A 12,729-nucleotide genomic window follows, 5' to 3' on the forward strand; every position below is an offset into this window, starting at 1 on the left:
ATTTGCTGACAATAAAAGGCGCTATTGAGATTCTCAGGGCATTTACTCCCATTACCTTTTCTCTCCTCTGTTAGGGGAAACGGGCCTCCGCAGCTGTAAGCCAAGGAAATCTTCAGGCACAAAGCTGCATTAATCTGGGATATGGATCAATGGTAAATCAATGAAAATCCCGTCATTGGCTTCCCCTCTTTTCCTGTGCGGGCGTCATCTTTCTCGACCTCCTTCAGCTGCGAGCCAATCATTTCCAGCAGGCTGACTAATACTCTACTCAAAGCTCAGAGATTTGCTTTATTCTTTACGTATAATTTCTCCTTGAGGTTTTTTGGCATCATGTCCTGTTTGTGTGGATTGAGTTTCCAGTTGCACGCCGCTGCTCGGCCCCGGACCTTCCTAATCAGGCCAGACACCACACAAGAGGTCTCTTATGCTATCCCTAACTAATTTCAACCTCACCAACAATCTCCGCTGCTCCTCCGCTGGGCTGACGGGGGGGGGGGGCTGGAGTGTGGCTCCAATCAAACCACGCTGATGGCAAATCGCTTCCAGAGCTGTGCCAAGCCCTATTATTTCCCACCAAGAACCTCCACATGCTCAGGTGAAATTGGTCAAGCTGGAAAAGGACAAGGGTCGTCTTGGGGTTAGCGCAGTTTATTATCCTCCGTTCAAAAGACTCCACATGCACAGATGTTATCACAATTCTGACAGCAAAAGTGTCATCATAACCGAACACTTAAATTTGATCACACATAGTAAAATCATGTTTAGACATCTGCCCAGGAGAAAGTGAGAGTTTGAGTCTTAACAAATTATTTAGGTTGGGTCTTAAAACACATTTCTAGGAGCAATCAGGTTAATTCTAAGGAGAGTTGTAATGTTGGACGTCCTCCCCAAAGTCAATCAACATTACTTCAAACATTGCGCAGGAAAGTCCAGACTATGATTTGCATTGTTTTTTGTGATTATTTCAAGGGGAAAAGGGGAAACTGCTGCTGCCCCAAGAACGATGAAGTCCACCCAGCTAGGATGTCAGACAGCTCTTTGTGATCTGACGCTGTCAGGTTTCCATAGCTCATCGCTGTGCACATAAAAGCCTCACCTTTGAAATGTAAGTTACTGAACTTGATTTTAAAGACAGCGGCCAGGTGTGATATGATTGACTGCCCAGAATTTGCTTTCCCATCTCTGTAGTGTCATGGTTGCCTTCCCTCTACTGCCTTTGCCAAAGCACACAGTTTAACTGCATTCCCCCTAAAGCAACGGCCAATTCGCCCAACTTTGTCTTTTTTCCCTAAATCATTATCTTCAAATCTGCTCCCTTGTCAGAGGAGATTGGCATGTTTACTGAAACAGGGGAACAAGCTAAACTTTGGTGTCAGCCACTAGCTTCCATGACTGACACACAGACCATCCCTCCTCCATTCCTCCCTCCCTCCCTCCTACTCGCAGACATTCCTCCTTATGGTTTAATTTGTTTTAATTTAAAAAAAATGAGAATACAAGTAGAGTATTTCAAGTCATACGGCAAGTCAGAGTATCTGTGGCGGTGGTAAAGCAGGTAATGTGAACCTTTAAAACTCTTTAAGTGAGTCCCACACTCGCTTGGCCTTGGGGCAAGGCAGGACTTGTTTGAGCACACCTAAGCGCAACATCGCCTGAAGCTGCGCTTCGACAGTAATTTGTGAGGGGTCACTGGGGCAGTGTGTGGCTAAAAAAAAGGAGAAGGGCATGAAATTATTCATTTTTTTTAGGATAACAAATTAGAAGAGGCTGGGATAATTTTTTGGGGGGGGTCAACACATTCTTCAAGTTACGTTTTTTTAATCACATTGATTCGCAATAACACACACCCACAATAAACTGCCCAAATCAGAATCTTTATCTAAAGGCCGTGTCTGATGTTGTCAAACACAAGAAGATCCCCCCCCCCCCAAAAGAAACCCCTTAAAAGTTTGCTTCTGAATCCCTCTCTTTTAGTATGTGGCTCCCTGCGTGATAAGCCACCAGTATTAACATTATGAGAAAAGGGGGGAGGAGGGGGGGGAGAGTCCTGCGCCAGGGACTTTCCTGGCGCAGGAGTCAGGATAAAACAAAGGCTGCTTCTGATTGGCTGGAGGAGTCCAAAAAAAAAAAAAGTTTAAAAAAGCATCCGGCACCATGACAAGACTGGAGTGTGTGAGTGTGTGCTGATTCCTCGGGCCCATCCTAGGCCCATTCCAGTTCAATTCAGTCAGGATCTCAGGCAAGGAGGAATTAATAGCACCAATGATAATGAATGATTAGTGCTGCTCAGAGCCAACAAAGCAACATCTAACGCTCCTGTTAGCCGTTTAGGGCTTTTACCGCATGCAATGATATAAGTGTAGTATTTTGGGGCCTTGCAAAGCAATCCTTCCTGAATGTGAGTGAATAGAAGTGAAATTGCTGTCTCTGTTGTTCCCCTTTCCCTGGCTCCCCCTCCCTTGTTCCCATCTCTGCTCTGTGTCTCCCTCACCTCATCACCTCTCAGTGTCTCGCCGCTGTGAAGAGAGGAAGCCACGAGCAGCATCGCAGCCTGATTTATTTGATGCACCGGTCTCCTCTATGCGGCGGGGGCTTGTGATGAATCGCTCAAAGAGGAGAAGAGAGGTGAAAGATGGCATTAACAGCGCATCATATTTGACATGCGGTCCAGGTGAAGAGCTAGAGGACGGCTCGGTGAGGTTCACGGCAGACACATTGCATCCATACACAAACATATACTCACATTTATCCCTGGAGTGTGCCTCCTCCTTGTCAGCCAAGTGGTTCTATGCTTTGATCTTGACATTGGATCAACCCAATCCCTCATCTCATTTCTGTGTCTCTCTAGCATTTTCCCTCTCTCTCTGGCTCTGTCTCCCTCCCTCCAGCCGTCTGGATAGCTGACCCAACAGCCTTGGGGTGTTTAGGCTCTGGAGGGATCCCAATTTCCTCTTCTAATCATGACATCATCCCGCCTCAATAGCTTAAAGATGTGGCCAGGATATTCCTTGCTTCCTTGTTCTGCAGCCTCCCATCAAATTGCACACATTACATGTTGCCAGCCACACCAACAGACTCTATTACGCTCTGTTTCCTAAAAAAAAAAAAAAAAAACGGCAGAAGCTGGTGCACCCTTGCAAGGAATTCTGCTCGGGTGAGGGTTCCAAATCATGGGTAGTTGACCTCAGAAAGCGAACTATTCAGAACGTTTGTGCGTTTAGTTAGTGATGCATATATAAGTTTCGGTGCAGCCCGTATCCAGGCCATGAGGTAATTGAATAGTGCTGTTCATCAGTAGTTTGGCGATAGAGTAACAGCCTCAGACATGATTAAAGTCTAAGGCTGATTAGAGGCGAAGAGTAGCCATGGTCTGCCTGGCCTGTCAATAGCTGTTAACTTCACCTCCACCAGCTCAAGCAATCACACCAAGAGGCTCGACCGGTCCGCTAAACTGTGGGTGTCTCTTCTCTTCTCTTCTCTTTGCTGCAGCACTTCAGCTGAGATAAGTGAGCAGCTAATAAAAAAAAAAGAGAAAAGCCCAGATTACAATCACATTTCTCATTTTCGGCCAGGCCGACAGCTGTGCTCAGCCATCAAGCTCATAATGAAATAATGTAAATGGTACATTTCAGGCCAAAATCACCGTTGGCCTGAAATGATGAGGGTGCCCCCCCCCCTCTAGTCACAGCAATTCTTCAAACTGACACTTCTTGAATACTTACCGTATATGCTTTAAATGCACATATCTGTTTACAATTTAAAAAAAAATTGTAATGATGCTCAAGTATATTTTATTCAAGTATCCCCCTGAATCCTGTTTATGTACCCGTCTACCTCTGCTTGTGCCAGAATGAGTCAAAAGATGGCCCGGATCGAGGGATCAAGTGCTGCGGTTAGAGGATTCTGGGCTACGTTTCATTTCTACATTGAATTCAAGATAAACAGCGGTTGCTGCAAACACGCAGGCTTCATGGCCATAAGGATTCTCGTGCCATAACCCTAACCCCGACTAACCATGCAGTGGAATGGCTCCATCATTGCTCGCCGTTAGCATTCCCATCCACCTGTTCCTGCATCAGCTAATGAGGAGGTCTCGAAGGGCTCAACTCGGGGAAAGATTCATTCGCCACTGCTGAGCCTGGAAACCCGAGCCCTGAATTCTAAGTCCATAGAGGGAGGCGTTCAAACCAAAGCGGAGCAAAAAGGATCTCAAAGCTCTTAAACAGATCGCAAGCTCTGAGGACCCCCCCCAGCATCCTCACCAAACCCGAACAACACTTCCACCTCTCACTGGATCGCAGTCACCATATCCAACTGTTTGACATATAATCGTTTTTGTAAAATACTTTAATTAAGGCAAATCAAATGAATCGCATTCAACGTCTGTGATCCACAATTCATTACAAAAATACAAGTTATTGCTTAGTTGTTCTTTGGGAGGTACTTAAAACAACATCATGCATGCGCCATCAAAGATGGTCCTTCTGACATGTGATGGACACCTCATCACTGAAATATGTGCCATTCATCTTTCCTTTGATTTAGAATTCCATCTGGAAGCTTTTTAAAGTGAGCCTTGCTGTTCAACACACCAGGGGATGCTTCCTCAGCCTTTATGTTGTAGGTACTTATAATAGTCCTTGGTGAAAATTCATGAGTATAAAAATGAGTATAAAACTGTTCATTTAATTCATTGGCACATTAGATCAATCATGAATCGCTGATAGATCTGGATTTAAATGGACACCCCCTCAGGTTTAACAGGGGAATGATCAGTCAGCTACAAAGTGCAGGCAGATTCCATGAGAATCCACAGGAAAGTGAACGCTGTAACCTTTACTTTAGTAGACTTGATTGTGCACAGCCAAGGCATGTTTTATATTAGGGGATAAGACGATTGGAATAAGATGCTTGAACTTGGCAGTGCGAACCTTTATAGTGGCAGAGAGGCGGTGGAAGTAAAACTCACACAGACCCTTTTCATTCTTTCAAATTTTTAATCTTTCGTTCAACACTGCGCTGGTGGAAATGAGGCTTTTCTCCCCGTGGTGATAAAGAAATGCCTCCTGATTTATTGGAAAAAACAAATCTACGCCAATCCGGCAAAAAAAGTCATATCTGTATATATATAAAAAACATAATTTTTTCCAGTCCGGCTAAACAACACACCTTGAGTTTGACTGCCAGTTAGCGTGTGTCCCCGTGCACTTACGAGCACATCTCTTCTTTTATTTGCAAAATGAGAAAGGTGGGAGAGCCAGGGGAATTGGATTCCTCCGACCCTGCTGTTCCTAGTCAGTGCTGCTGTAGACAGCTGGGCGCCCACTACAGTTAAGATCAGAGGCCTTGATAACCTGGGCTCTGATTTATGGAGAGCAAGCGGCCTCTGCAATCACCTAATGAGGTAGAGAACGCAGAGTGTTTACATGTTTATTAGATAGCTAAAACCAGCTGGGGACACGTTTCCCCCCCCTCCACCCCTCTTTCTCCTTCTTTCTCCGTCTCGGCACTCAAAGTCGAAGTCCCCACCGATCTCCTCTGGAAGACGTGACTGCGACATGAAATTGTGAAGCCTTGCCTACCTGGCGATCCATCTCTCTGTATAATCACGTTTACGTTGAGCTCGGCACGCCATTCTTGTCCGAAAATAAATCACCAGCGTCATGGTTGGAGAACATCTGTGCCCCATTTCTGATCCTTATTTTTATTTCTGACATGAAATCCTGATCCAAAAAGAGAAGAGGAGTCAGCAGAAGCCAATAATAAGGGGGGGAGGCAAACATGCCTTTTTATACTGAAGCCAGTAATTAGTGGCTGGTTAATAGAGATAGGGGTCATGGGCATGTAACAATGAGTGTTAGCTTTCTTTATAATCAGTCTGGCACAGGTACTTTATGATCCCCAGCAGACCCTATTGTCTACTTCCACATCCAAAGCTGCAACACATCCTTCGCACACTCTCATTACAGGAGGTCATAGAAAGTGTCCCCAGTAGGGGCTCTAAAACCTCGAGGCATTTTCCCAGCTACAGGCAACTGAAACGTACGCAGCAGCGCCTTGCCTTCAAAAGCTACGGCTTCAGCCTATCGCCTTGCACGCCTGCGCTTGTGTTTGCCTTGCACGATTGCGTGCATCCATTTATAGACAATTTCCGTAGCCAGTGTGCGCTGGAAATTAGATCTCATAATCCCCGTTGCCGACTATTCTCTTAAAAATAAAAGCAGGAACAAATGGTTGTAAAGGTCGGTGCTTTGTTTCTCGCAAATAGTTTATGTGCACATGCACACAAATGGAATCGTGTGCAACAATGTGATAGAGAAAGAGAAGTTGCAGCTCTCTGTGATGGATGATAAAACAGCACACAAGGACAAGCACAAATATAAGCACATAATACTAGTCCCCCCCCCCCCCCAGCATCTCCGGAGTCCTTCAGCACATGGAAATATCTGCTGTTCAACAAAAAAAGAAAGGAAATAATGCACAACAGACTGCTCCCTCTGGTGCTCTCTCACCCTCTCTTTCTCCTTCATGGCCTTGTAAAACCTTAGCCATCAAATTTGCGTTCCATCTCACCGGGGTTTCGTTTTTACTCGTGGTTCGAGGAGCTTGTCATTCAATGACACAGAATCTGCGCCGCTGCTTGATTCCGGCTGCGTGACCAGTGTGAGCATAGCGGGCTGCTGAGTCCAGAGAAGGCTTGCAGGGGCTCCTGACGGTTCTTGAAGAATGGGTGACCTGTGGCGATTACAGTGTCAAGCTCCTCCAACATTGCTCTGCTTAGCCTTTTGTCATTCTGGTACTTGTTACCGACTTTCCTCGCTTAATTTGCTTGCCTGCTCTGACATTTATAAATCCGGGGAACATACTCCAACTGTTGGCTGAGAGTAAAGTTCAGCTCCCCTGCTTAAAGCCTGACCCTCTGCTTAGTTTCTCTTGACATGGTTTGTACCTGTGTGGGAAAAAATACCCACTCAAAGATGCAAAAAATATAAATCTCACTAATGCCCTTGCACACGCAGGCACAGACTTTGGGTACTGATAGATTTGAATTATGAACCTTCAACTAACTCCCTGGCAGAACGGCTAGATTCCCTCGGGGATAAATCAATGCTCGCTTTAAACAGCGGCAGATTTACACACCTACTGGTTTTACACAGCTACAGTTACATACTGGAGGAGCTTGATCATCAAACGTCTGCTGTCTCGGGTTCTGTATTCCCTCTCCTCCGTCGCCCTTTAATGCCGACTGAATGGCGCTCCCAACCCCAACAAATCACTCAGTTTTATACAATTACCTCCCGCTCCCTTCCTGCGCATGGTTGGGCGCAAGTGGCGCTCGTCTGCCTGCCATTGTGTGCTAATTTTAGGCCCATTATTTGTTGTAACAAATGTGCAATGGGCAGAGTCACTTTCACATTAATAGTTTGCACCCAGAGGGGAAGTCTCCCCCCCCCTCATCATGGATCAAAGGTCTCCTCTATTGTATCTGACTTCCTGTTTCCCTTTATAGCCGCTGTGTGTTGTGTTTTCTCACTCTCTCAACCTGGACCCAAACTACACAGGGCTTCAAATTGGACACTGCTGCGAATGACAAGCATGAGGAGATGCCCTTCGACCTGCCCGGCGATTGCAGGGTGAGCGTTCAGGTGATTTGTGGCGGAGGAGACGAGGGACGACGCGTAGAGTGAAATCCCGTGCTGCTGATATCATATGTCCACGGAGAAATCTGGATTCCATTGTTGTGCTGTCAGTAGATGTGTACAGATTTTAATAAAATATCTCATCTCAACCCTTGAGCTCGACTCCCACAGATGGTGCATGATTGAGGATCGGCAGCCGAGATTACCATGACCTTGGTCTTCCAAAAATAAACCTTTCCAGAGTGGATCACACAACTTTGCATGTGCATTTTTGACAGAATATAAAGTGAATGCCAACCAAACTTTGTTTTTCACTCCGAAGGTTACTTCCATATTGCTCGCAGTAAGTTTCTAATTTGGATGGCTGCTGCATTGAGTGCTAGAGGAAGCAGCACAGTAGCAGGGGAGTGGCTTCAAGTAGCAAAGCTAAAAACAAAAAAGTCTCCTCCCACCTTTGTGAAATGTGAACAACTGACCCAAGAACAGGTGAATGAGACTTAATATTTATTAGATTATTAGCTGGTTTACCTTTGAGAGTCTTCTCTGTTTACATCATGTACTTTTAAGTGGTGGAACTTATCTATGTACACATAGAGCTGAAGTACTTAAATACAGTTATGTGGTACTTTTACTTATCTATTTACATTTTACACTTTTATATTTGAAATGGCGAAAGAGCAAAAAATAATAGCACCTGATAGTGACCACAATAGTCCGTGATGTAGAACGCTGTATTGCACATGGTAATATTAATGGTAATGTTAGCTGTCCTCCCTGCAGAAAGGGGAGGAGTTATACAATCTGATGGCCACAGGGAGAACAGACGCTGTGACGTCTGAAATTTTAATTTACAATTGTAACAATATTGCATAAAGAATACTTTACTTGGAGCTCTTTCATTTATTTCTTCATCGACAGGTTTCTGGGGTGAGGCCTTCAAAAGGAATATAATGTGTGGATGTGCTCCCTCTGTGCTAACATGTTTCACACACACACACACACAGCCATCTGTAGCCAAACAAGTCAGCAGATGTGTTATTTTGTGATCAACAAATACCAGAATAGGAGCTGGACTGAAAAATCATAGCTTACTGAGGAGGCATTTCTCCAAACCGAGAGATTGAGGTCACAAAGAAGGTGAAAGGGATTGCTCATTGCCGAAGAGGTGACCTCTCCGGCAATTCAGGGCCGAGCAATGCTGCCGTTGCTGTAGCAACGGGCGTCCGTCATCCTCTGTTGTGTGACAAGACCATGTTAATGCAAAGTGTCCCCTGTGGGATATCAAAGGAAGTGAGCCCTTCAGATTTACAGAATGAGCAGTTGCATCATGATGCTTCAGGTCAAACCTTCTCTTCCCAGCAGTCAAGGCTGATGATTTCACAGAAACGGCGTAAAGAGCTACAGCTAGCTCACAGCTATTAGGTGTTATTATTATTATTATTTGTTACTTATATTACTTACAGAAAATAGTAACAGAATATAAAAGAGTTTGCAGTTATCCTTGATTGCTTCTGGTATTGTCCTGCATTTAACCATTTTCTCCTTTAGCCTTTTCTGTGCCTGCCTCAATACACGAAGGTTGTAAACGTTAACGTGTTCAGATATATTTGGGAGTGTAATACGATCACAAGACTATTCTAGCCACTGAAACAACTAAACTAAAGTAGTTAATAGTAGCCTCGTGCAGATTACATAAATGGCAGGATGTTTTTTTGAAAAGGAATCTGTGCTTACTCTATAATTAGAGGTGTAACATGACCACTGCCACCAGACATTCCTGACTTGTGATTCTGAAAGCATTTATGGATGAAAGGAAATAATCAGTCATGGTAACTTCGCATTAACTACTGTGTAAATAAAAAGGGAGATTTTACATGTAAATAACTCTTTTTTAACCTCAACTTAGCTAAGAGATCACATAAGAAACAAAATGAAGAGCTGCAGTGGTTTTCATCCATGCCGGACATGGATGAAAACTGATCCTCCGCCTCGGATCAGTCACACGGGGCTGGAAGGACCACGGACAAACTGTCTTTATCTTCGTTTGTAAAGTTCAGGGGTCTGACAGACAGACGGACGGACGCACACAGATGGGCATGAATATCTCTGAGCGTCTGCATGTCATGGAGTCAGGAGTCATCTCACGGGGCGAGTTCAGAGAGTACAGAGCGGGATTGAGCGGCACCGGGGGTATGTGCTTAGTGGAATGGAGCATACTGAAGGGGGGGGGGGCAGGTCATCGTGTCCTCAGGCAGGTGGGGGGGTGGGCTCAGGAGTTAATTGGTAGTTTGGGGTTTGATGCTGAACGGTGATGACAAGTCTGTGTTGCCAGACCCAGCGAGCCCCTGCTGCATATTCACAGTGTCGCAGGGCATTGTGGCAACTGTCACGGCTCAGGGAGGAAGAACTAGAGGAAGGGGCAGCGAGGATAGACAGGATGTCCTTTCTTTATGCTTTGCATTTTTCGATTTTTTTCAGCTCAGGGGAATCTCAGCAGATCAGATGGATATTCACTGACGTATGCAAAGCTTTGGATTATTGAGTACGAACAGGGAAAGCTGTGACTCTTTCAGTCACAGCTTCAAAGTGGGAGAGGTGGGGGGGGTGGGGAGCTGGGTCCAGAATGAGGCTCCATGGACGCATGACGCTGGGGTGACTCAATGAGGCCCTAGTCCTAATTGTGGCCCAGGGAAACCATAGTAACCAGGGTGTATGTCACTCCAAGCTCCAGGAAGGTTACGCTGGCCGGCCCTCTTAAACCTGTTGTTGCCCGGCGCTCACATAAAAATGACACCTCGTTAATACGTAGAGCAAGGGAGTGTGTGAGGCAGGACGAGGTCAGCAACGTCTCTGAACTCTGCCCTTTAAACTCGCCGTCACCTTGGTTCTGCTGCCGAATGCCTGTTTGGGCGCTCGCTAACAGTCTGCGTTTGAGACAAGCATCTGGGTGGGGGGGTTGGCGGAGGGGGGGGGGTGGGCTGGAGGCCTCATTCTAGAGAGGTTCAGATGTGATTGTCATTACAACAACTATAATGAAATTGCAAAGAAAGCCGCAGTGGTTCCACCGGGGTTCGAACCCAGGACCTTCTGCGTGTAAAGCAGACGTGATACCCACTACACTATGGAACCCGCTATGGGGCTTGGAAGCTGTGAAGAAGGAATTCCACATCATCTGCATCTGACAATGGCTGATCATTGAGAGGAATGCTTGGGTTGAGGCTTCCATTGTTTCTTTAAGATGACGGGTGATCTTTGGCCATTTTCTCTATCTGTTACCAAACTGCTTGCATTAGAAATCTTTGAACAAATTACTGGTTCTTCAACTATTCAAGAACGGCACTGCTTCTATTGAATGAGCTTTCATTCACACATCATCTTGGCAGTTTAATCCAGCACGGTTTACTTTGATCATCGTCTCTCACGTTCAAATAATTTCATACTGTTGACATTTCTCTTTCTTCGCCCACCAGTTCCAGCTAACAGAAGCTAATGTACTTTGTTTTAAAGTGGTATTAGGTGCCTTAGGAACAAAGTAATTTGAAGGACACATACTCAGTATCTGTTCACTTCTTCTTCTTCTTCCTCTTTCGGCTTGTTGATTGCATGCTTAATGCCTTTCCTACCGCAACCATCTGCACTTATCCGGGTTTGGGACCGGCTCCAGGGAGACGCTACCTATGAGGCTGCATTTCCCTGCTGTATCCCTAAGTATTATAATAAACGATTGTAAGGTTAATGATGATTTCTGGTTAGAATTTAATCAATATAGTCGCAACAATTATTCTCTGGTGTGGCCCTGGAAGGCCTGCACATGAATCGCGCGGATCGAACACATCTGTAAATTCTCTATTGTCATTAAGGTGATCAAGGCAATGCGAAGGCCGGGCTCAGGCACCAAAACCATTGTAGGTCTGGTATTGTTTAATTTTCTTTTTTGTTTAGAGTGTTTTCTTTCTTTCTCTCTCTCGCGCTCTCTCTCTCGTACATGGGAACAATGCATGTACAATTAACATGGGACAGGCCTGGGAGAGGGAGCGTTTGATGTTCCTGTCGAGTGGCCTCCTCGCTCAGGGTTGCAAGGCGGTGCTTGGCTGTGCCCAGTGTGTTTATGCCCCCAGATTATTAAAATGCAGGCCATAAACAGGCTGATGGCAGCCACAATGCACTCAAAATAATGTTTACAAAGCCAGGGCCCTCATTATCTCCCCAAGGCCTCAAAGTAGGAAGACAATGAGTGGAAAAGAAAAAGAAAAAGGCTTTTAACCGCTGTAATGCTCACTTTATTCTGCTCTTCTTCACTTTCATTATTCACTGTGTAGGGATGGGAATCATTAGCCAGGACAATCTAAAAAATAAAAATAAATCATACCGCCATGGGTATCTGCACCCAAATAACATTCATTCATCTTGTTGAATACGAGATTATTGCGATCTAGCCTATCCCAGCTGACTACAGGTGAGAGGTGAAAAATTAGCAGAATTACAAACTACTGGTCCATAAAAAACAATTTTTTTATTAATACTCTAATAATTTTTAACTGGTTATGAAAATTAACACAGGAGATATCTGACAACGAAGGAAGGTGAAGAAATCAGAAGTGGAAGAAATGCACCAGACTTGTGGAGCGCATACTAGTCATTATTCCTTCATTCATTCAACTATTCTAATTCAGGACAAGGAATTAGAATATTCAAAAATTAATTGGGCAGTAGGCAAGAAATCAAGCTGGATTGGGCCACAGTGCCAACACATACACTTTCACCTTGCAGGCACGGCCGTACTGGAAGTGCTGTCCCTCCATTTATCATCCATCAGTGCACAATATTTTTGTCTGGACAACGGAATCTACCAGTGTGCTTCTTGTCTTCAGTTTTCCTCATTCAGACTTGCCCCTGCTGGGCTGCCGTGTTTGAAGGTTATTCCGAGACATCATCACAAAAGAGCAAAATGGCAATCGGCACAGAAGGAGGAGTCCATCAGCTGGAGAATGCAGCAAAATGAAACCCCCAGGCACAAGGGGCACAAGCAATTTGTCTCTAAAAGGGGTCACGGGGAGACTTAAAATCCTCAATTACACGTGAGGATTGT

At 45.1% G+C, this 12,729-nt stretch overlaps 1 non-coding gene across 1 annotated transcript; it reads right to left on the reverse strand.

Moving 5' to 3' along the window:
- Nucleotides 1–10,696: 10,696 nt before the first annotated feature.
- Nucleotides 10,697–10,769, reverse strand: trnav-uac (transfer RNA valine (anticodon UAC)). The gene has a single exon. It is a non-coding gene; the product is annotated as a tRNA-Val (tRNA).
- Nucleotides 10,770–12,729: the final 1,960 nt, after the last annotated feature.

This window comes from Brachionichthys hirsutus, chromosome 19, assembly GCF_040956055.1.
Source record: "Brachionichthys hirsutus isolate HB-005 chromosome 19, CSIRO-AGI_Bhir_v1, whole genome shotgun sequence".
Taxonomy (NCBI): Eukaryota; Metazoa; Chordata; class Actinopteri; order Lophiiformes; family Brachionichthyidae; genus Brachionichthys; species Brachionichthys hirsutus.